At 38.0% G+C, this 25,374-nt stretch overlaps 1 non-coding gene across 1 annotated transcript; it reads left to right on the top strand.

Annotated features, from left to right (window-relative positions):
* The first annotated feature begins 16,432 nt into the window (after nucleotides 1-16,432).
* Nucleotides 16,433-16,631, top strand: LOC118930023 (U2 spliceosomal RNA). The gene has a single exon (XR_005031840.1). It is a non-coding gene; the product is annotated as a U2 spliceosomal RNA (small nuclear RNA).
* The last annotated feature ends 8,743 nt before the right edge of the window (nucleotides 16,632-25,374 follow it).

Consider the following 25,374-nt stretch of genomic DNA (forward strand, 5'->3'; position numbering starts at 1 on the left):
CTGGGCTCACTTAAAGTGCATTAAGAAGCAGCAAGCAAGATCAGGACGATTTGCTGCAAAACTTAAATAATTCATTTTTGCACCACTGCTTTCAGACTGTGTTTTTACAAATGCTGTAATGAGACAAGCTGTGAAATGTTTTACATGGGGAAAAAGACAAGGGAGTCACTGAAAGAAAACTCCCTTTCCATGCCTTATTTCTTTAAGGTTCAGGACAAAAATAAGAAAAGCATGTCTTACAAAAACATTTGTGTTATTTACCTACTCCCCATACATATGGCATCAACTAGATCCCATTTATACTTTTCTGTTAACTAGAATTAAAGTCATGTTATATTGGGGAAAAATTTCTGAATTAATTTATAAAATTGACCTGTGTCTAATCAAATTGCCAAATAGATATTTGAGGAGAAAAGCTTCACAAAATTATTTTAAAGTTTATCTTAATAGGGTAACTGAGCAAAAACATACAATAAATATTGCAAAATTTAACATGATATGCACTTGAGCTGTTAGATCATAAAGCATATTATAAAGCAGTGATATTTAGAAGAGTGTGGGTCTACAATAACTAGGCAGTCAATGAAGCAGTATAAAAAGTTAAACAGGTGAAACAGTCTAGAAACAAGAGAAGAGCATATTCAATATATACTAAAAGCAACACTGCAAACTAGTGAGAAAAGAACACATGTGTTTAAAGAAAAGATAAAAAAATATTTAGTTATATGAAAAAGACATTGTATTCAACAAATCAGTTCAATAGGATTATTTAATTATGTAGGTTTCTTACATATCAAAGAGAACCAATTGTTTTTGAAGATGAGTAAAGGATATGATTAGACAAGAAGAAAATATGAGATATATAAAATAACAAGACACATTTGTTTTTGCTTGTGTTTGCTTGTCACAAGAGCAAGGATAAATGATTATTAACTCCTAGTGTTGATGAGGGTGTGGAAAAAAGTCAACCTCTTAAAAATATCTGATGAAAATATTAGTTCGTTCAATATTTTCTTGTGAGAATATTCTCAAATGTGCTTCAAATACTGTTTTAAAAACATATCTTTTGAACTCAAAATTTCTCTTCTGGGAATTTATATAAGAAAACAATCAGAAATTTACAAAGATATAGTGGAAAGTTTATTGCAAGGTTACTCATAATAGCAAAACTTCAGGAAATGAGTTTGCCTTTTTTTGGTCTTGTTTAGAAACCCTTCTTAATTCTAAGATCATAAGGATATTCTCCTGTATATTTCCTTCAATAATTAAATTTTTTTTTTACTTTTTACTTTTAAATCCTTCATCTGCCTGGATTGTTTCTATATATTATGTGAATTACTGACCTTTCCTTGCATTCTCCATTCCTCTTCAGTCTTAGCTCTGTCCTATGTCAAGTTGCCTTATAGTAATGAGACTGTTTCTTGCCTCTATATTCTTCTAAATAAGTCTTGACATCTGGTAAATTAACTTTTCCACTCCCTACACCACACCTTGTTTTTGTTCTATTCAGTGGTTTCTTGGCTGTTCTTTCCATTTTGCTGTAAAATTATCTTATCAAGTCATATGCATACACTACATACAAACATTGGAATGTTGGTAAAAATTACATCAAATCTCTAGATGAATTTGCAGAGAATTGATATATTTACAGTATTGACTGTACCTAATTATGAATGTGGTATTTTCCAAATATATTTAGGCTTTCTTTATTGTCTTTCAATAAAAATTCATGATTTTCCTCATAAAGGTCTTGTACGTATTTAAAAAAAAATTCCTAAATCCCTTCTTTGCTTATGATTATATATGATATACATTCTTTAATTTTTCTAAAAGTTTGTGGTCAGTATATTGAAATATAACTGAATTTTGTAATTTTTTACTTGGAAACCTTGATATATTCAGTTGTTGATTCTAATAATTTCCCCATAGATTATTTTGGTATGTCATATAAGCAGCCCTATTTTCTATAAATGATGAGAGTTTCCCTTTTTTGCAGTAATTATACTTTTGCCTTTTTCTTGTCTTATTATGCTGGCTAAGATTATAACTGTACTGGTGAACAAAAGTGATGATAGTAGGCATTCTTGTCATGTTTCTGGTATTTTAAAGACATTTTCAATATCTTACCACTGAATGATGTTTGTTGTGGAATTTATTTTATAACTACCCATCACTAGAATAGGAAAATTCCCCTCTATTACTAGTTTGTTTTTGTTTTAAATCATGAATGAATGTTGGGTTTTTAAAAATAATACCCAAAAAAGGCAAACACAAAAAACAAACCCAGTAACATTTTTCATAATAACAGAAATTAAAAGTGACTCAAATGTCCAACAACAGTAAACTGGTCAAGGTCTGCTCTACTCAGAGAAAAACAAACCCTAAGCAGCAGTAAAGGGAATGAAGCCCAGCTACACAACACAACATGAAACTTCTCCAATTCACAACATTGAGCACACAAAGGCAAGTCAAAAAAGAATACATGAGTGTTTTATATCCAAAGAAAGATAAAGAATGGGCAAAATTAAACCATAGTGTTTGGGGACATGCACATATATGATAAAATATTAAAAAAGCAATGAATGATGAACACAAAATGTGCCATACTGGCTTCCTGGGGGTAGGAAGTTTGATGTGGTCAGGAAGGGACCAAACAGGAAAAACTCTAAGAAGCTGGGCAAATGTGTTTTTAAGTTGCAGAAACTCCTGAATGCATGATAAATTTCATAATTTTTTTAATTGAGAAGAACTTCTGAGACATGATGGTGCATTTATAGGTGATTTTAAAGATTTTTCTGCTTTACTTATTTGCATCTTCTAATTTTGTCAACATTGAACATGACTTGTGTGGTAAATTTTAAAATATTTGTGGAATCAGACATAGTTTAAAAAATCTGCATTAGTGGACATGTTTAGTCAGCTCAGCAACTTTAAGACCCAGTTGATCTCACATCAAAAGGATTATCCATGTGATGACAATTTGCACATTCACAGACCAAGGAATTCTGCAACAACTTTCTCTGCTAGTGGATAGGAATACAGAAATTTCAATGCTTACAAAATACTTATAAGTGGTATTACTTGTATGTAAAGAGGTAAATTTTACTGATATATCTAAGACCCATTTTAAGTGTCCGATATTTTTTAAAAAGTAATGTAAATTTAAGTTTTATATCTATCTCTGTTTATGAAGTAATATGGCCACAATCAAAGAACATTTTTAAAACAGATAAAAGGAAAAATGTCACTCCAGATTTTGCCATCCTGCAAAGAGCCATAGCTATTGTTTAATTGTTTTCCCTTTCAACAATATTTTCCTTAACATAGATATTTTCTTCCTAAATTTTAATCCTAGTGAAGACATATGCCCTTATTCTGCTTTTTGAAAACTTAATATTATGTGAAAGCTTTTGTTGATATTGCTAAAAAGCTCACAATATCATATTAAAAGATGTATAATATTTCATTGAGTGAGCTTACCATGGTTTACTTAATAATATTCCTATCATACTTTTGCTTTGAGGCTTCCAGAGACGATCAGTAAAGCTAGTTTAATCTGAATTCTTTACAATAGGCCATGTTTCCATAAGCCCAAGTGCTAGAAATACTAGCTGGCCTAATACTTCCTCTGCCTCTGTTGTGTCCCAGCAGCCACAGAGCTGTGGTACTACAGTCTCCAGAAGCTATTAACAGTGGGGCTGTTGATTCTGTTTCAACAGTGAGTTCCAGAAATCAAACCTGAGGGCTTACTCTCTAAATGCTTCTGTTTCAGAACCAACTGTCTTTATTTCGGGTTTCCCCAAAGGCAGAATCTGAGACAAGGACTTGACATGAGGATGTAAAAAGCATGATACAGGGATAGTAGCATTACCAGTGGCACATCTGTAGGCAATAAAAATGTAATTTGGCCCTGGAATTCTGAGAAGCATATAGGATACCTCCAGAATTGTCCAGAATTGGAGGGGTGAGAGGTTTGATCACTTACCTGCTGGTGTCCATCTCCCATTGGTTGAGGTTTTCCTCAGGGAGTATAATTTTTCCCCCAACTTTGGGCTATGCTGTGTCTTGGCCAAGAATGGAGCTACAAAGAATACTGAGGCAGAAAGACAAGTGGTGCCCTCTGGGAAGCGATGTGCTGGTTCAAGGAAGTTGGCTCACACAGAGCCATCCACCGCAGCTACAGCTGAAATCAGAGTTGGGCTGAGGTAGTATGACGCTGGGCATCAAATGTGCTGGATATATTCATACTTAAGAACTTGAGCCTTTCTTTCAGTGGCAATGAAATCTATTGAAAAGTTTAGTAAGTGAGGGTCTGCTTTGTATAACTGGGTATATACAGAAATACTTGGTAAGAAATAATTAAGGAAGACAAGATTGAAGGAAATAAATAAGGAGTTTTGTTTCAAGTATTGTGATTTGAGATTTCTGTGAGCCATCATCTAACTGCAGATATTCTTTTGGTAGTTGAAAGTACTATTTGCAGCTCAGGGGTAAGGCATGGATAAAGAAAAATATCAGTGTCAGCTGAAGCCATGGGAGAAGATGAGGTCATCTGAGGAAACATACTGAATGAAAAGAGAAGAGCTTCTTCACAACTGAGCTCTCTAGAAAACCAAAGTTTAAAGAGTGAGCAGAGGAAGAAGAATAAACAGAGGAGATAGGCATAAAAAATAAGAAGGTAGGAAAATAACCAGGAAAAATGGACCCAAGACCTGGAAGTAGAGACTTTTATGAAAAGAGTAGTAAACTGCATCAAATACTGAAAGAGGCAGTGATGATAAGGACAGAAGAGAATTCATTAGCCTTTGCATTTGAAGTATAATTGGCCAGTTTGATAAAAATAATTTCAGGAGACGGCTCGGGTAAGTCTGGGTTAGGAAAACTCTAGCTCTAGTGGCATTAAGGCTGGAAGATGAACCAGGCTGGGAGTCCAGGTGATAACTTAAGAAAATCTGCACTAACATGGTGGCAGTGACAGTGGAGAGCATGAATTGTCAAGGTTTGAGGTATATATCTGAGGCAGGAACAAAAGAATTTGATATATGACTAGATTATAGGTTGTGAGCATGGAGAGAGCCAAGGAGAGACAGATTGAAGGTGTCTTTGAGGTTCCTATCTAGCTTGGGAGACTCGGGGACAGATGAGTCATTAAATAGTCTTGATTACATGAAGTGCAACAGTTTTGGGGAAAATGTAATGAATACCATTTTGGGCATGGGGTGTATGAAATAGCTGATCTGTGATAGTCTATTAGAAATATCTAAATGGCACTTGGATTTATGGATCCTGAACTTACAAGAGAGAAAGATAAAAATATAGATTTGTAATTTATCCACATACAGGAAGATAAAGTTATTTGACTAACTTTATAAAGCATATAAGCCTCTCTTCCCAGGAAAATCCTTAACAGAAGAGACTGCAATAGAAAGAATCCAGGCAAGAAACAAGATGGTAAAGGAGCCAGGAAAAGACATACAATGCCAAAAATAAAGAACCCTCCTTATAATGCTTCTGTTCTTACAAAGATAAAGGCCTGAAAAGTTCTGTTTTCTTTCAAACCAGGATGGAAATATTTGCAAGGAAAATGGAAAAAACTCTGGCTTGATCTTCCTACAAATCCCAAATCCATAGCTAGAAATGAACTGCAAGATAGGGCCAGACTTGCATTTTGTAAACAAGAAACCAGTCTCCGACAAAAAACTTGCATTTGGCTCTTAAATTAAATCCGTGTATTTTGATGAATCACAATTTTTTTTTCATTTTAAAATAGTTTATTAGCATGTGCCATGAAGAGTAATGTTCTTACTCTAATTGACACTACAGGGATTTTTCCCTTCCATTCACTTAAAATATGACTTTTTTTTTTTGAGAGGGCATATCTTATATTTATTGATCAAATGGTTGTTAACAACAATAAAATTCTGTATAGGGGACTCAATGCACAATCATTAATCAACCCCAAGCCTAGTTCTCAACAGTCTCCAATCTTCTGAAGCATAACGAACAAGTTCTTACATGGTGAACAAATTTTTACATAGTGAATAAGTTCTTACATGGTGAACAGTGCAAGGGCAGTCATCACAGAAACTTTCGGTTTTGATCACGCATTATGAACTATAAACAATCAGGTCAAATATGAATATTCGTTTGAGTTTTATACTTGATTTAGATGTGGATCCCACATTTCTCCCTTTATTATTATTATTATTTTTAATAAAATGCTGAAGTGGTAGGTAGATGCAAGATAAAGGTAGAAAACTTAGTTTAGTGTTGTAAGAGAGAAAATGTAGATGATCAGGTGTGTGCCTGTAGACTATGTGTTAATCCAAGCTAGACAAGGGCAACAAAACATCCACAGATGCAGAAGATTTCTCTCAAAACAGTGGGGGTGAGGTTCTAAGCCTCACCTCTGTTGATCCCCAATTTCTCACCTGATGGCCCCCCTGCGACTGTGCCTGTCTTAGGTTGTTCCTCCCTTGAGGAATCTTACCCGTCTCTGGCTAACCAGTCATCTTCCGGGGCCATACAGGGAAATGTAAAGTTGGTAAGTGAGAGAGAAGCCTTATTGTTTGAAAAGGTTAGCTTTTTACTTCTTTGCAGATTTATGCCCTGTGGCTTCTATTCCCAACATTTGTCTTGAGTATCTTTAGCACTTGGAGGAATTATGATACTCGGTAAATTCTATTTGAGGCACGAATTCTATTTAAGGGTTGTAATTAGGAAGGAAGAAGAAAAGCTATAGAGGTAGCAGATGGAAGAAAACATGGGAAGATTGATTATTTCTTTGACATATCTTCTTGTAGAGTAATTTAAGCATGTATAGGTTTTAAACTACTAATTAAATTGCGCACACACATTAACATAATAGGAGTATAGTTACATAACCAAAGCAGATCTATAATTACCAGCCATCTCCAGTGAAACCAAGAAAACCAGTTAGGCACCCTAGGCATTTGTGAAAATTTGTCTATGATATGATGGATATTGTCCAACTGTACTTGAACAGTCTGAGAGAAATCAGACAAATTAAAACAGCCCATTCCTGGTGAATCACATTTTTTTATACTCCAGAATATCTAGCTCTCTGCTTTTCTATGTTGCCTCTAACAAGAACATTACATAAGTGTCTTTTACACTGTTGCCTATGCTACCTCTCTTGAGCCCTTAAGTTATCTCTCCTCTGCTCTTCATAAAAGTAGATTGGAATAAAATTATCTGGTTCTACTCCTCTGATGGAGAAAACGCGCCTGGTTGAACCAGGCCCTGGATCCATTTTGATGGGGCTTATATTCTTTTGCTAGGGTTGCTTACACATCAGAAATGTATTTTCTCACAGTTCTGGAGGCTGGAAGCCTACAATCAAGGTTCAGGAAAGTTGTTTTCTGGTGAGAGCTCTCTTCAGGGCTTGCAGCCAGCTCTCTCCTAGCTGTGTACCCACATGGCTTTCCTTCTGTGGTACATGGAGGGGGAGGAGGGGTAGAGGAAGATGGAGATAATGAACTACCCAATATCTCTTCCTATGAGGACACTAATCCTATCAGATCAGGGCCCCACCCTTATGATCTTATTTTACCTAATTATTTCCTAAAAGTCTTCTATCCAAATATATAATCACATTGGGGGTTAGGGCTTCAACATATGAGTTGGGGTGAGGCTGAAGGAAAATTTCAATCCATAGCAGGGCTTATACTGCTGATATAATTCAAGAGGAAGAGTATTCCACAGCCAAGTGGCTATGGGTCTTGAGTATCTATCTAAACTGTTAAAAGGATTAGAGAATCTTATGAGGACAGAAGATTGTTGGTTGAGTTTGTTTGTTGATATCTAAGAGAGTTGGCTTTTGTAAACACTTTAAAATCAAAATACCTCTTTTTTTTTTAGTTAATGTGAATAAGCATTTGTTATTTACCAATATAGATAATTACTTTTTACTGTAAATTTGTGTAGGGCTGAGCTTCTCTCAGTTGGGTGAACTCTAAACAATAACATGAAACCATTATAAGTAATATTTATGCAGAAAGGATGCAACAGTAACAGTTGAAACTATAACATCACTTGAAAGTTGGGTGTGTCAGGGTGTGGAGATTATCTGAGCAGGATCTCAGAGTTTATGGCTTATCCCCAGAAAACATCCCAGGAAACCATATAATAACTCCCTGAACACCCTGTCTTTGGGAAGGTAGAGGCCACTGGACTGTGGTGGGAGATTCAAACTGGAGAGCTGATATTGGCCACAGCCATAACTTCGGCCTTGTCACATGAATCCTGTCCTGCCCCACCTTTGGCATTTATGATTAACTCCAAGAAGAGGAGGAAGGACACAAAAAGCTGAAAGATAGAAATGATGAAAGACACATGCTTTTATACAAGAGGTTGTGGATACACATCTCCCCTGTTTGTGTTTCAGCAATAAAGATTAAAGCACCAGTAGGAAGAGGCTCTTCTCTGCCTCCACGAAGCAGTTGTAGGAGCAAATCCAATGTGATAAAACCAGTGCTGTTGAAGTCATAAGAGAGAAACAGGGATGTATCCATAGCTACCAGTGTCTGGCAGTGGCAGTGGCCAGGAGCAATGAGGGGCAGCAGCTAAACGAGGCTCATAGGTGTCCTCATAAGTATTCAGGAGATCCCAGGAACTCTTAGAGCTAAGGGGAAGATTGATACAGCTGAAGTCCTCACCATTTCTCCAGTGGGATATACATCTTGATTATTGCTAATATGGCACACAGCTTTCAACTTTCTTCCTTAGGGTGGTGAGGGCAGGGACTAAGGTATGCAGTTGCTTGTGGATTTTTGTATATCTGATTACAATGTTGATGCTAGTCCTAGAGCATAAGGCTCAAGAAGGCAGGCTACCCAAGTATAACTGCCTATCGACAGTGCCTAAAATGTGCCCCACCTAGACACAGTGGGCATATTAGTGAAGATAACCCTTTGATGCCCTGAGCTAATAAATGGTAAGTAGGTGTGACTCTTGAAGGCCACATAAAAAGAGAAAGGTATGATTCAGTAGCTGAAGTGCAGAAGGTCTTGCTATTCATATGAATGCAGTGGTCTTACACAAGTCACTCTCTCTGTGTTCACACACACACACACACACACACACACACACAGCTTTTTTCTTCCTCCCTTAGCTTTGTGGCCCACCTACCCACTCACCCCTGCCAAACACACACACAGATGTGGTTGTAAGTCATCTTTGATTTTTCAAAATAACTTTGATTTTCACTTTAACTTTACATCACTTGCAAACTCATGTTAGGGTAAGGAGAAATCCATGCATATATTGGAATAGGGTCAAGGAAGGATGAAGTTGGGTCCTAATATTATGTGCTTCATTCCTAACATCTCACCTCCACCTTCCCTACTTTATGAAAAAATATACTTTCATGCAGATAAAACCTTGACTAAACCTTCCAAATCAGGATTCAATTTGGTTTTTCCAGTGTGGGAAAATGAGTTAATTCCTATGGGTTCTTCTTGATCATGAGAGGGAGAATACAACAGAAAATAAACATACAGACAACTCTCTGTGCACTAGTCTAAAAATGGTAATGATTGGAGCCCAGCCTGAAAGCTGCATCAGCTGCTTTACCTCAACTTCTTGCCCTTTTCCCAACATGCACATATTTATAACCTGGGTTTCCCAAACAGATTACTCTGTATTTCCGCCATCTGGTTTATGGAATTTTTTTTTTAACATGCTACAGACTGCCAAACGGTAACACTAGCAAGATTCTTGTTCAAGGGAAAGCAACTCTGGCTGAGTGTTGTAAAAAGACAGCACATTAGCTCCTTGGAAGCGGTAGCACAGTTGACTTCAAGAACACAGGAAGGACTTTGAGAAGGTTTAATTAGGATGCGACCAACCGCATTATAAGTTTTGGCAGAAGATTGAAATGTTCTCTTCCATGAGTATAGGGAGACTTTTACCAGACAGTAAAAAGTGAAATGTTGTTTTAATTTTGACTTCATTTTATAACTATGTCTGCACTGTAGAAAAATGGTATAGCTTCATTTATGCAGAGACCTAGCTATTGTGTTTTTGTTGCTTCCATTTCTATCATGAAAGAGAATCTAATGTTAAAGCCCCCCCTGTTGAGTGGAAGGTCCCATAAAGTTCATGTCACAGCAACATTTTTGTTAAGTGAATCTTATTACACTGTTCAATTCCATTATAAATGTCAGAGATTCAGTCTACGGGAAAAGCAGCTGGCCCTGAATAGAATGAAATCACGGGTCAGAATGTGGAAAATGTCCTCAAAACACTTATTTAAGGGAACAAACCCTAGCTGTTGGAAAATAAATGTTGGCATTCAAGATATGCTTAAAAGTACTCTGCACTCAAATAACATAAAAAATAAAAACATAGGGGTGGGAAATTTTGGCAGCTTTCTCATCTGACTTACCTTGACTTACTTATTTCAATTAGTGTTAAGAAAGCAATTCCTAATGATGAGAAAATTTGGCTAGGATGTTTTATTTTGTTTTAATCAGCTTCAGTGAACTTAAAATTTCTGGTTTGATATTCTACGTAATTTGGGGGAAGGGGAAGAGGGGAATGAAGTGGCGTGCACTGTTTCTAGACCTTTACAGTAATCTCTCCAAATATCTTTATCTGTATCCTTATACTTGGGGAACAGAAGGGATGGTATAAAATGCAATACCCAAAGTGTGCATGCCTTGCTTCACTGGGGAGTTCTGCTCTGGTGTTTGAAGAAACACACTTGGTAAGGGACTTTGTGGCATTCATTGGGCAATGGTTATACATTTTGTGGCTGTTCTGATCTTACGTTTATTTCAGTTAGCTGACTGTTTTTCTCAGTTGAGACTGGTAGTGTATCATATGGTGTTTTTTCAGTTTAGAAAAATTTTGAGCATAACTATATGGATTTATTCATTCACTCATCCAGTCACTCATTCATTCATTAATACAGAGATCAACTACAAGGTTACTGCTCTAAGGACGTCCATAGTGCCAGGAAAAAATTTGAGTGTCTCTAGAATGTTGAGCACAGTATGCACAATCTGTCATTTAATCGCCACTCCTTAAAATACAGGCATTATCATCCCTTCTTTAGAAATGTGTAAAGCGAGGCTCAGAGGGAGTATGTAATTTGGTCATACTGGCACGAAGTGAAAGAGTCCAGATATAAACTCAGAGTTCTCTAATCTAAAATCCCATGCAGTTTCCCCTGCAAGACCACTTTGACTCTTAGCAGTTTAAGAATGAGGTAATCAAATTACAATGATAAAATGGGATTCCTAAATTTTGTAATTTTAAAAGTATGCTTTTCCCAACATGAATATTGGTTTTCATGAATATCATGAATTCTTTAAGTTTAGAAGTCTGGGAGGCAACTGTTCTATAAAGGAGAGGAATACCTGTACTATTTAAAATAAATTTCCAGCAGTTAGCAACCCCCTGATAACATATTACTGACAACTGGAGATCTTGCTAACAACAGTTCTATGGATGAAACCTCCCACTGTGGGATCCATCATGTTGCTGCCATCTGCACAAATCTGAAGAGGAAGTGGAAGATGGGAGAGGGGTGGCCGGCCAAAAATCTCTCCTGGTGACCACTCTCAGTACAAGTGAGGTGAGAGATGAGAATGGAACTCTTCAAGGGTTTCTCCTCCTCCTCTCTTTTGCTCTGGACCAGTTCTAGTCCCCATAGATTAGAGGAGAGAGAAGAGAAAATTCAGCAGGCAGAAAGTAAAGTGGTTGTAAATGAAAAACGGGAAAGGAAAACTTGTAGAAAATATTTCCAATACTCTCAGAAATAGTGGAAGGAGATAAAGCCCTCAAAATACCTGGAACACGATTGCATAGTTCTTCAATGAATTCCAAAGCCCTGGATGGGGGAAATTTCTGCCTAACATGAATAATGTAGGCACAAAAGTACATAAAGCAGGGAGGATTTCCAGTGAGTCAATGTGCTACATTCAAGGTGGTCTCTGAGATAATTGGAATCAATAGAGTTTTCAAACATAGATTTCATATGTCCTGATATCAACTCTTTATATATCTAAGTATCTGTATCAGTATCTGTATCTATCTGTATCATCTATATCTCTATGATTTTTATTTAAATATATTTGATATATAACATTGTATAAATTTAAGGTGTACATGTTAATTTGATATGTTTATGTATTGTAGTATGATTGTCATTGTAGTGATAACTAACATGCTATCATGTTACATAATTACTCTTTCTTTTTAGTGCTTTGAGTAATGAATTTCTAGTCTCTTAGCAAGTTTGATGATTATGATACAGTATTATTGTCTTTATTCACTATACTGTGCATTACAGCTCTAGAGCTTATTTATTGATGATTGATTTTAAGTTTGTGCCCTTAAACAATATTTGTCCTACTCCCCCATGCCTCATTCCTTGGTAACCACCATTTTTAATCTCTGTTTTTTGAATTTGGCTTTTTAGATTCCACATGTAAGTAATATCATTCAGTACTTGTCTTTCTCTGTCTGACTGACATCAACTCTTTTAGCTTGAAAACTCTGAATTCTCAAGGGGCTCCCTTAGAGAGTACATCGGTTCTCTGGTTAAGCCAGTCATCTCTAAAGTACTTAAAGGGACCCAGGTAAATCACTCTACTTAGGAAATCCATCACACCTAACTCATCCTCAGACATGGAACCTTACTTGACCTCTGTCACACTGCGAAAAGGCAAACTGAGCTCAGCAGAGAATTTGTGAGACCTTTTGTAAGCAAACTTACGAAACATCCAGAAAATTTCTAGAGGGTGAATTTCCAGAAATATTATTCCTGTGTCTCAATTATGAGGGTACTGCTGAAGGAGACTGTACCTCCCAGCTTGTTTTAGGCCGGGGATGAGGAGTATTCAGGGGTGATCTACAGAGATAGCTATTAGGTTGGACAGGAGGCTAAGAGTGAAAGGCACTGACATGTAGTGGGGAGATGAGAAAACATAAGACCAATTTAATAATACTGCTGTAAATGATCGGTAATCATCAAGAGATGTTATTTTTCTGTTTCAGTTCAAGCAAAGTAGTAGTCTGTTTTGTCAATAGAGATTGGAGCATATTTCTAGATATCCATGGAGAGAGAAGTCTGTCAGTTTCTTCTCTTCTTAATCTTTTTCCCTGTTTTATTACAATATAGTTGATACACAGCACTGTAGAAGCTTAATATATGTAGCATAATGATTTAAACTACATGTCATAAATGATTATCACAATAAGCTTAATTAATATCCATTTTCTCATATAGACATAAAAAAAATGGAAAAATAATTTTTTTTCCCCTGTGATGAGAACTCTCAGAATTTACTCTCTTGACAACTATATGTCATACAGTAGTCTCAACTATAGTCATTGTGTTGTACATTACATCCCTACTACTTATTTACCTTATAACTGGAAGTTTGTACCTTTTGGCAGCCTTCTTCTGAATCTTAACTTTGGGCTAAAATGAATACCAAATACAGATAAGCACTAGGTCGTAACTGGGGGATACTGAGAAGCAAGATGTGGGATGACTTTTGTAGAGCAAGGAGCTCAACCAGTGAGACAGAGATGGCTGCAGTTCACCAAAATTCCCATTCTTCTCTTCCTTCTAAGCATACAGCCATACCCATGCTTGCCAGCCTCCCTTACAGTCAGGGTCACCGTGGGACAGAGTCCTCAGTACTTTGTGAGTGAAAGTGATAGTCACCTCTTTCACACATAGTCTGTGGAAGTCTTCCACACATGTTCTCCAAGCTCTTCTGGATGAATAGGACAGAAAAGACTCCAGAGTCTTCGGAGAACTTGCGTTAAAAATGACAGCCTCAGTCAGTCTGGATTACTGAGCCACCTGTCTTGTCTGTTATGTGAGCGAGAAAGAACCTTCTAGTGAATTTCTGTCATTCTACATTTCAGGTTCCATTTGTTTCACAAGCTGTTTCCCTACTAATCACTAAAGACAATCACCTGGGTGAACATATATGTAATATGTAGCTACATCTTATAATTTAAAAACAAACAAATAGCTGCGAGAAGCCTCTTCTCTGCAGGCCTCTGACATCCTTTGCTGTGTCTGGACTTGAGAGGAAGCCTTGCAAAAGATAGGAGGGATTAGTGCACACACTTTCCTAGGCTCCCATAATGCCACAGTTGCATGATCCCATGACAGTTGGGGCCATAGCATGAATTGTTCAGATTTCTAAAATGGATCTGGAAATTTATGCCTTTCCTGTGGGGAAAATTCTTTTGATTTATGATCACCATGTTTATATGTATTAAATCATAATGAAGTATATTAAATATTTTGGTTTGGTTTTTAATTTTGGCTGAGCAGGGTGATGGGCACCCAAATTAATGACTATTCATGCATGGCATAAATTCTGAGAGGCATTTACAGTGGGTGTGCCTTATTGGAATGGCCAAGGCAGATTGATGGTCTCTGTATCCCACAGGAGTATCAGGCAGTCCAGCAACTGCTCAGTGCACTCGGTCTATGACCATAAACTTGAGTTGTTGTGATTGTTGGTAATAGTTGTACCTTAAGCCATGAAGAAGAGTTATTTTAAATTGATGATCCATGTTGTTTCCTAATCACTATTTTTAAAGGCCTTGATGCTTCTACAATGTCAATGTTAGAGCCAACGCATGCCCACATAACTGATGGAAGTGCTTTGATGATACATTAATATCTATCTGTATAACCATCAGAGTAAATTCATTTATTATTTGAATATCTTTGCTGACACCTAGTTAAAAACAACTGTTGTCTTTTATTTTTGCAAAATATTATTACAAGTTTGTCTCTGTATTGTTCTCATGCAAGTGAGAGCCCTTCCAGAGTTATTTATCAATTAAAATACTCTTTATCAATTAACAGATTGACTTTTCTCTCAGGAAAATATTAGGTACCAGAACATATGAAGAAAAGAGAAGAGATATGTGACATGGATTCTACAGTCTTAGGAGAGACACATGTAGCATGGTAAGAAATATTACCAGACAAAGATAGAATTTCATATTTCCTCAAATTTCAGAGTTGCTCAGGAGGACCTAGATTTAAATAATGTCCCTGGTCCTTTCTAGCTGTATAATGCTGAATAAGTCACTTGACCCATGGAGGCTCAGTTCCCCATCTGCCAAATAATATTGGTACTACCCATCTCCCAGCACTACATGTCAGATTCAGGAGTAGAGCCACCTTGAATGGTCCTAACACCAGTACTAGCAAAACAAGAAAATATTCATGGTTATAAGCCAGTTGAGCCATCAGTGAGTGAGGGGTCCTCACAGGCAGGGGAAAGCTTAAAAAGCAGCAAATTATCAAGGATAAATCCTAAGACTCAAGACATAAGGGCTCTAAACCTCCAACTATAGGTGAGGGTCAAACAGGTCTAGGTAAGTAGTATTCAGCAACCAGAAGCTTGTCTATTCAAACATGATTCTGTAGTATATTCTGTGTCAGTTAGAGGCATCTTACAGTAGAGTACTCAGGAATTTGCCACTGATCACTAGTTCCTGTGAACTGAGTTACACTTTTAAGATCACTAGATTGACAAAGCACTGATCATCACTTGGTTTACTTATTTGTTTATTGTACATCATCTCCCCCACTGGGATGTAAGCTCCATGAGAACCAGAACATATTGTTTTTCCACTGACAAATTTCTTTCACTGATAAATCCCTAGTGCTGAGAACTGGAAATGTATAGGCACTCAACATACGTTCTGAATAAATGAATACATTAAATAAATAATTGGGTATCCACTGTGGGCAAATCATAGTATTTGGGCCTGAGGCATCTGCAAAAGATAATTAAGATAGGTCCCTGCCATCAAGAAATGGGTTTTTTTGTGTCTAAGCCAATTATGTGATATTTTTTGTTCACAACTGACATAGAGATGGGCTGAATTAAGGCAAGATTGGCCAGTAAAATGAATCAGTCTTCCAGATGCTTTTGAGAAAGACAATTTTGGACTCTTAAGGGAATCCAACCTTTCCCTCCCTCTCTCTCTTTCTCTCCTCTCCCCTCCACCGCTCCTCCGCATCTCAGCCCTTGGTGCCCACAGTCACCTTGAGACCACAGCAGTGCAGGGAGCAAAGCAGAGCTGAGAGGGGGAGAGATACGAACACGTGACACACCTTCCTTGATTCCCAACCCATTTTCTGACTATCAGTTCTGTGAATCCTTGTGAGTTCTTGTTGTTTAAGCCACTGAGAACTGGTTTTTGTGACTTCAGCCAAAGCATCACACTTTATATCACCTGTTACAGTTCTTTCCAGAGAGCTGGAGAAAAAAATATTTGTGCTCATCAAGAACCTGCCAAGTATTCTTTCACGGTCTTTCAAAATACTCTACACCAAGAGGCACTGTCCAGTTCTTCCCCAGATGATGGGAGACAGTAACAAAGCCTAGATTGATTAAATTGAGAATAGAACCTAACCTAATCTCGGCCTTTTGGCTAAGATCAAGTGTAGTATCTGTTCTTATCAGTTTAGTATCTGATAACGTCCTCTATCCGAGGACAATATACTTAGTGGATTTTTGGAGCAGAGAGATGGAATAGGAGCTTGCTCCATCCACTCCACGCATCACGCATCGATCTGGTATTGCAGTACCTCCAGGAACAGTGCGCCCCCTCAAGGGGAAATAAACGTCTGTTGAAGATCAGTTGGAAGTTGCGGTTGCATCGCCTGGGGTTAGCTCAGACTTAGCTCTGATGTCAGGCTGTGAGCTCGAGCTTTAGTTTTTAGTTGCTACTTTCCTTGATGGGGACGCGGGCGTCAAGCTCTCACTTACTCGTAAATCTGAGTCATAATCCTCTGACAACTATTGAAGATTCATATCTTTTTTAATTGCCAGCGTTAAAAAATTTATTTATTCCCATAGAGGAGCAGCTCAAGATAAAGAAGGAAGCTCAAGGGGCTCCTTTCGATTTCTGCTGCATAGGAGATCCTCAGTTTAGTATCTGAGAGTGAGAGTCAGGAGGGCTTTTTCTGGAGAAGGCGGCCACTTTGGCTCAGGGACATGTATAGACCCCTCAATGTCACACCACAAAAAATGTGGCGACAAAGATTATGATGAGGATGGGATTTTCAGCAAAGGTGCAGGGGAGCTCAGCGAAGTCCTAGAAGCTTCTGACTTCAGCGTCAGCTGCTGAAGAGCTCGGAGAGGAGAGTGAAGCACAAGACCCCACTGCAGAGTGAACCCAGCCCGCCCCAGCCCACCTACAATGTTTCTAACATTGGCTTATCAATAAAATACATAATTTTCTCTGAAGAAAAAAAATTATAGAACCTAAGTTTTGCTACTTTTGCCAAGAAGCTAAGAGGAAAAACCAAAATCAAAACTATTGTACATAGAAGAGAGTAAGGGTGTCCTGTATCCTTTGAGACTTGTAGTGACTAATGTGCATGTGGTGGCACCTTACCCAGTCACCGACTTTGTTTTCAAGAGGTGCCGTGATGGGTAGTGCGACAGACCAATCTGATCATTCAACAGTGTGATCTTGGTTTCCCTGGCCTGTTTGCCATTCTTCAGTTGTGTCCATGCGTAGGTAGAAAAAGGCTCAGCAAAGAGATGATATTCAAACAGATTTTCCCCAGTCCTAGTCATTATCATGGCTGGAAGGTGTGAGGGAGAAGTTTAAAGCTGTTGGCTACCAGAAAGTATTTAAAATTTAAATAATATATATACTTCTTCCATCTCCCAAACTCACAGCAGCTCTCTCCAACCTTCCCTGCTTATTTTCTCCATAGCATTTATTATCTTGACAAACTATATATGGTAGTTACTTGGTCATTAGACTATATCTACCCCACCCCCAACTAAAATGTAGACCCCACAAGGGCAGGGATTTTGTTATCTAGTTTACTGCTAACTGCTAGCACATTGAAGAGTGTCTGATCCATAATAGTTAAATAATCAATATTTGTTGAAAGAATGAGTGAATGGATTTTTCATTTGTAACAGCAGAAAACATTTGAGACATTTTATAAACTTGATTTGAAATTACAAATCCAAGCTTGAAAAAGCTTTTAGCTAATAAACAACTTTTAAACATGAAGTTACTTCTTTTAAAACTTGGATCTACTCAGAACATATTTGACTCAGGGAAGATTCTGTTAAGGAAAGTGTAGATTCACTCAATCAGGGAGCAAGGAGAGACTTCAGAGATTTTGGGAATACTGACTTCACATATCTTAAAGTTATAAAGATGTACTGTGTTCATGTACACTGTTAACTGTCGAACCTTCCTATATCGAAACTAGGATCAGATATATATTAATTGAAAAGCGCTACAATTAAAAAAGGATGGTCAATGCTTTCAGACTCTTCCCTGGAATAAATGAGAGGCAGAAATAGTCCAACTTTTAGTTTAAAGCATGGTGGACTAAAAACTTGCACTCGTTTTTGTTCTGTTTCTCCAGGTGGTTCTTTCTTTGCCTGGGAAGATTGCATTCCCTACTCTAGGCTGCAGCTAATTCCTGGTTCCTCACGCCTCCTAATTTCTCTTGCCCCTTCTGTCTCCTTCCCCCATTATTTAAGAAGATGTTGTGGCCCAGTGATCTGCAGAAAGTTAACAAGTGCTAAACATGTGTGGAATCCATATGATCCCTCAGTCCATTAGTTCTCCTCTATATCCAGTTTCTTTCAATAAGTGCCATTCTGCCCCTTGTTCCAGAAGATGCTTGTGAATAAAACTCATTACTGCATGGCTCACAAAGGGGGATTGCCAAATAGGTCACCAGAGAGTTTCCCAGCTTTCGGTGGCTGGAGTGCCGTATTTCCTCAACAGCAGCAGGTAGTCAACCAGGGTGTTTATTCACTGAAGGTCAGGCTTTTGTGTTATGAAACTTCTAGCAGATGTGATAAGCAGTAAATTGCAGATCTATCACTTTTCTTTCACCCCAGAAAGTACATGTGTATGAAATCAGCAGAAGACTGCCTCTCTGTGATTTATGGCCCACTTTTGACCACCTCTTATCAGGTTCCCACAAGCCCTTTTCTGATGCAGCCCATGTCTGAATGACAATAGACACACCAGTGCCATTATGCACCAAAATCTCTCTGCATTCTAGACACCGAGATTACATCTAGGGTATTGATTTATTGCTGCCTTCCTCCCTACAGGGACCAGTTTGTTCAGCCTGAACAAGATCCACTATTATTAAATGGAGCCAACAACTCTTTGTGAACTTGGTAAAGAAATAATCATTTGCTCCCATTTGCTTTCTAACAATGTGGGCATATAAGGAAATGCTTGCATTTAAATATTTAGACTGTTTATTTGTCTCTACTCATCTCATCTTTAAGTATGCAAAATAAGATAAAACAGATCTTTGGGAGAACAGAACCTTTGTAGTTTCTCAGATGTTGAAACACAATGTGCTTCTTTTTATGAACCACACTGAAATTATTACAAATCTCTGCTTTGGTGTGTATTTCTGAAACACCTACTGTATCTGTAGCAATGAGATTTTGTGACAGCTTTAACAGTTTCTACAAAATTTATATGTTCTACCAGTAGATCATTTTGGGGAGCGATATAAATTTTACAGCACATCAGAGTTTTATATCACTTACAAACGCCTGATGTAGGATTCACATTAAGCAGACCCCACATCCACCCACGGTTTTCTATTCTTCAGGGTATTTATGTTTGCCAGGCAAAAGGGCCCTTCAACGCTTTTCTTTTTACAAATGATCATTCCTCTTCCCTTGTTACCTTTCAGTTTAACATCATTCAGTCTGACTATTTGTCTATGGGAGATTCACTCACGCTCTCATCAATTTACATAGTAGGCAATCTCTATACTCTCTCTGCTCTCTAACTCCTATGTAGGGGGAGGGTGGTGTTTCTGAGTTTCTGGAACCCCTAAAGACCGGACTGAGCCAAGTGAGAAGCAAAGAAGGGAACCCTCTTATATAGGGCTCTTATTTTCTGAAACCCCAGTTGATTCCTATGATCTGACATAGGCTAGTGAACTTGGAAGTTATAAGTTAATAACCTTAATTACTTTAGGAAATCTGGGTTGTTTCTAAGTCTATGAGAAAATTCTAGGACCACTATCCCAAAGATTTAGATACATTGAAATTAGGGAAGAATAGAATCAAATTCAGAATCAGAGGTATAGCTGGTACTCTTGTTGAGATTCTTATCAGAATTCTGTTTTTCGAAAAATTTCTGCCATCTCTTTCACTGGCTCAGGAACCTCTGTTTTTAACATTTCTCATTCATGTAAGCTCTATTCTTGGTCCCTGAATACATGGAAATTTGATATGTAGATTTTAATCATAATGGATAAAAGAAAGTTTATGTGTTGAGAGGCATAGTGGGCATGTATGGTCTGTCTCTTTCACTGGGAAACCATCCTTACCTCCTGCTTCCCACCTCCACACCCACTTCCAGCCCCCCCAAAAAAATCCTGCTCAATCCATTTGGTTTGAGTAGGATTGGGTTTAGAACTTTGACCTTGGGGGGCATATTTGTGTGACTCTGGTCTCACTAATCAGAAAGATTCTTTTTGTGTCTGTGGAATCATAATCTACACACATGCTGTAGGCTCAGGGCTGCTGAGAGCCAAATCAGTGATACATGAAAACGACCTGATCTGAGGCTAAAGTAAAACAGTTCAGACAGAGCCCAGAGATGGAGACAAATTTCTAAGACCTCTTAATACAGTTCTACCTAAAGCCCAATCCACTTCTGGACTGTTCATTTGGGGAAGCCAGAAAAATCCCTCTTTTGACTTAATATAAGGGGAAAAGTAGACACCAACATATGGGGAGTGAATTCAGATAAACTATGTTGTATTTCGGGCATCTCATGGTCTGTGTTTTTTACACCACAAACATGGTCATTTATCTCTTTATGTCCTGTGCTATGGTCATTATGACATTGTGGAGTAAGAAATTAAAAAGCATAAAGTCCTACTAAAACAAAGGTTGTTCCATGTTCAGGTCAATTTATATTTTCACCGGCCTAAGAAACCAGTTTGGATAAGGAGGATAAGACCAGAGGCATGTGGGTTTAATCACCAAGCAATAGGGAGCCAATATAAGTGTTTGAGAAAAGGAGTAACAATTACAGATTTGCTCTCTAAGAAGCTAAGACTGGCAACTGTGTGAGGAAGGACTAGCAGTGGGGAGAAATTTGTGGGAGAGCTTTTCAACCAATGGAGTCGGCCTCAGCTGGGGCCATGGCAGCAAAAAGGAAAAGGAGAATTGGTTTGGGGAAAGTTTCTGAGGTTGAATTGACAGGACTCGGTGATTGAGCACATGGATGTGGGAATGGAAATGTCAGAAGTCCAGTAAAGAAACAGATAAATAGTGATGATATTATTGGTACTAAGAAGGAAAAGGAGCATGCACTGAGCAGGTAGAAGAAAGAAGGTATCCCATGGTCATTTCACCTTTGGTTGTAGTTTTGTTGCCTTCTGTGTGATCTGTTGAGTTTGGACATATAGAGCAGTATTAAGGCTGAAAACACTAATGGTAGGAGAGTTCCACATATAACTGGTAGTGGAGTCACAGGGATGAATGCATTCATTTATGGAAAACATACATGTTGAACCAAGGGAGACAGAAAAGCAGACCCACAGGGACCACTGACGTTCAAGGGCTGGAGTCAGTCTGAGGAACCAAAGGAGACTGATCAAAGGCAGCCAGAGGTGAGGCAGGAGAACCAGGAGAGAACAGATCTTTAGGGCTTAAAGACTACAAAGGAGGGAGTGGCCCACAGCTGCCTCCTTCACAAATGTGAGGATGGCACTGAACTTACCAATTTACTGAAAAGTGAGGTGACATAACACTTATTGGAGAGCTCAGATGGGAAATGACTTTGCCACAACAGTGGCTTTTCCTTTTTAGGTGAAAATTCCCTGCCAAGTGATAACAACACATCTAGGGTTTATTCAGTATGAGCATCAGCCAAATAGCTCATGTAATTCCAGTTTTAGCATGTTTTTTTTCCTTCCCTCCAAATGTCATCAACCTCACCGACCTTCTTTCTTCCACCTGCTCAGTGTCCTACTTCTGATCATCTAATACCTATTCTTTTACTCATACTCATACTCATGTCTTCCCTGCATCATTAACACCACTGGCATATCAATGCTGACATTCATTATATGCCAAGCACTGATCCCAACATATTCATATACAGGCATAATCCTTTAATATTCCAGACACCATGACAAAGTGAACATCACAATAAGGCAAGTCTAATGACATTTTTGGTTCCCAAGTGTATATAAAAGATATCTTTACATTATACTGTCATCTATTAAATGTGCAATAGCATTATGTCTGAGAAAACAATGTATATACCTTAACTTAAAAATATGTATTGCTGACCTTCACCTGAACTTCCAGAGAGTCCTAGTCTTTTTGCTGGTGGAGATTCTTGCCTCAAGGTTGATGCCTGCTGACTGATCAGGATAGTGGCTGCTGAAGGTTGGGGTGGCTGTGACGATTACTTAAAACAAGATAACAATGAAGTTTGCTGCATCAGTTGACTCTTCCTATCACTAGCAGTTTCTCTCTAGCATGGGTTGCCGTTTGACAGCATTTTAGCTACAGTAGAACTTCTTTAGAAATTGGAGTCAGTCCTCTCAAACCCTGCCACTGCTTTATCAACTGCATTTATGTAACATTCTAAATCCTTTTCTCCCATTTCAATAATCTTCACAGCAGTTTCACTAAGAGAAGATTCCACCACAAGAAACCACTTTCTTTGTTCATCCATAAACAGCAACTCTTCATTCATTAAAGTTTTGTCATGAGATTATAACAATTCAGTCACCCCCTTCAGGATCTACTTCTAATTCTAGTTCTCTTGCTCTTTCTACCACATATGCCATTACTTCCTCCACCAAAGTCTTGAATCCCTCAAAGTTATTCATGAGGTTGGAATCAACTTCTTCTAAACTCCTGTTAAAGGTTGACATTTTCACGTCTTTCCAGGAATCGTGAATGTGCTTAATGACATCTAATGGAGAATCCATTACAGAAGGTTTTTAATTAACTTGCCCAGATCAATCAGAGGAATCACTATCTATGGCAGCTGTAGCCTTATGAAATATATTTCTTAAATAATAGGACCTGGAAGTCAAAATTACTCTTTGATCTATGGGCCTCAGAATGGATGTTGTGTTACCACCCATGAAAACATTAACCTCATTGCACATCTCCATCAGAGCTATTGTGTAACCAGGTGCATTATCAATGAACAGTAGTATTTTGAAAGGAATCTTTTATCTGAGCAATAGGTCTCAATAATGGGCTTAAAATATTCAGTAAACAAGGTGTAAACAAATGTTCTGTCATCCAGGCTTTGTTATTACATTTATAGAGCACAGGCAAAGTAGATATGGCACAATTCTTAGGGGCCCTAGGATTTTCAGAATGGTAAAATAAGCATTGGCTTCATCTTATGGTCACCAGTTGCATTCCCCAACAAGAGAGTCAGCCTGTCCTTTGAAGCTTTGAACCCAGGCATTAACTTCTCCTGTCTAGCTAGAAAAAGTCCTAGATGGCATCATCTTCCATTATAGGGCTGTTTCATCTACATTGGAAATCTATTGTTTAGGGCAGCCACCTTCATTAATCCTCTGAGATAGAACTTCTGGATAATTTGCTACAACTTCTACATCAGCACTTACTGCTTCACCTTACACTTCTGTTTTGGAGACGGCTTCTTTCCTTAAACCTCATAAACCACCCTCTGTTAGCTTCGAACTTTTCTTCTGCAGCTCCCTCACCTCTCTCAGCCTTCATAAAATTGAAGAGTTAGGGCCTTACTCTGGCTTAGACTTTGGCTTCAGGGAGTGCTGTGGCTGGTTTGATCTTCTATCCAGACCACTAAAACTTTCTGTCCATACCAGCAATAAGGCTGTTTTACTTTCTTATCATTTGTGTATTCACTGGAGTAACATTCTTAATTTCCTGTAAGGAAGTTTCCTTTGCATTCACAACTTAGCTAACTGGTATGAGAGGCTTACTTTTCAGCTCATCTCTGCTTTTGACATACCTTCCTCACTAAGCTTAATCATTTCTAGCTTTTGATTTAAAGTGAAAGAGATGCAGCTCTTCCATTCACTTAAATACTTGAAGGCCATAGTAGAGTTATTAATTGGCCTAGTTTCAATATTGTTGTTTCTCAGGAAATAGAGAGGCCTTAGGAGAGGTAGAATGATGGGGGAAAGGCTGTTCAGTGGAGCAGTCAGAAAACACATATAATTGATGAAGTTCACCCTCTTATATGGGTGGGGTTTGTGGCACTCCAAAACAATTACAATAGTAACATCAAAGATCACTGATCACAGGCCACCATAGCAAATTTAATAATAATGAAAAAGTTTGAAATATTGTGAGAATTACCAAAATGTGACAGAGATACAAAGTGAGCAAATACTGTTGGAAAAATGGTGCCAGTAGACTGACTTGATTTTTGAAAAGTGTTATATCTGCAAAATGCAAAAGGGAAGAGTAAGAAAACAAGGTATATGCTTGCATATTAATTTATTTAATCCTCCCCAAACTCTGTGATATAGATACTATATACTTCCATTTTATACCTAAGGGTATTGAGATACCAAGATGCTAAGTAATTTTTCCAAGTTCATATGACTTGTAAATGCCAGAGCTAGGATTTGAACCTGGGCTGTTTGTCTTTTCTTATACATCAATCACACATCTGTATTCTGTTTTATGTGTGTGTGTGTGTGTGTGTGTGTGTGTTTGCATGCACATGCATGCACATGCTCTTCTGCACTATTTAGTGACTTACCAAATAGCTTACAAACCTTTTGGTGGCAGTGCCAAGATCTTGTACTTATCTGAATTCTTATTTGAATTCAGTAATAATAGCTAATGCTTATCGTATACTCACTAGGTTTCCAGCCCTGCGCTAAGTACATGTATTTCATTTATTCAGTCAAATCCAGTGACATGAATAAAGTTATTATTAGTTAGCTTTTATAAATGGGGAATTTGAAGCTTGAGAAGATTAAATAACTTGCGTAAGTTCACACAGTTAGGTGGAACAGTTAGGATTTAAACTCACATGAGCACTAACCTCTAGACTATATTCCTTCACATCTAGTTGCTCATGTGAGTAAGCTCAATAAATGGAGACTTACTGATTGACTGTAATCATGCATGAGACTGCAGGGGTGGAAACTCATTCTCCTAATTCAGTCCTGCTTGCTGGCCATGTCCCATTTCCCATCTATTTTCCATTTGATGGGGAACCTCTGAGCAAGCCTACCATCAAGTGTTAGATTCAAAACTACATTGGAAGCTCAATTATCCGAACAAATCAGAGCTCAAACATGTTCAGGCATACGGTTAGCTTGACTAATACAGTTTGAAGATTAAA

The sequence above is a fragment of the Manis pentadactyla genome, chromosome 2, assembly GCF_030020395.1.
Source record: "Manis pentadactyla isolate mManPen7 chromosome 2, mManPen7.hap1, whole genome shotgun sequence".
NCBI lineage: Eukaryota > Metazoa > Chordata > Mammalia > Pholidota > Manidae > Manis > Manis pentadactyla.